The sequence below is a fragment of the Octodon degus genome, unplaced genomic scaffold, assembly GCF_000260255.1.
Source record: "Octodon degus isolate 3935 unplaced genomic scaffold, OctDeg1.0 scaffold00022, whole genome shotgun sequence".
Classification (NCBI taxonomy): Eukaryota; Metazoa; Chordata; class Mammalia; order Rodentia; family Octodontidae; genus Octodon; species Octodon degus.
Window position 1 is genome coordinate 8,390,898 of NW_004524598.1, and position 922 is coordinate 8,391,819.

Sequence of the window (922 nt, forward strand, 5' to 3'; positions counted from 1 at the left end):
CTAGGACTGGGTCTCTTAAATTAATTTTTTGGTTCTAGGAAATATATATTAGTTTTTGCTTTGGTGCTGAAAATCAAACCTAGGGCTTTCAGATTTCTACACATGTTTTCTATCACTGAGTTAAATCCCCAACCCCATGAAGTGCCAATATTTACCATGTCACTTCAGTCACACCCAGTGAGAAAATTCCCTGTAACAGAAGGGACTATAGGTTTTACATACATTAGGAAAACACTTAGGATTGTGAAATCTGACAGAACAATGAGAATGTACACATAGCAAAGGGTGGCAACAGCAGGAGAGATACATGTGCTCCAAAAGCTCACTTGTTCCAGGTTCTTCACCAGCTAATGTAATACAGAGAACTTTACAATGATAAAATGAGAGATTCCCAAGAGAAATTGAAGGAGCTGGCTCTACCAACAGGTTCCTAGAAGGAAGTTTGGAATCTTTCAGATATAATGTGTCACCATATTAAAAACAAAATAGGAACAGCATTAACAGAAAAACAAATGTTTAGAGGACTTCTAGGCAGATGGCAGAGTGGTGAACATCAGAGAAAGAGCCTTTCCAAGATTTGGTGTCCACACACTGCAGTATAACAATGTAAGAAAGAGAAGGAGAGAAGTGGGTCCTTAGGACCCAGGAAAGATCTGAAGTAAGAATTGAAGCCCATGGTTAGAAAAAAGAGAGAAATTTCAACAAAGATGAAGGAGGAGACAGATGATGCTTTCTTCCTGGGGCTGGACTCACTGCATGGGAGAGGAATCCCAAATCCACAGACACAGGGACACTGCTGGCTACACCCATGGAGCAGAACAATGGATGCAGCAGACAGCAGTGGTTGATGTTCTTTCTGGCATACCAAGATTGAGTCCATCAAAGTCACATCAGAGTTTTCAATACAAACCCTAAAGTCAAG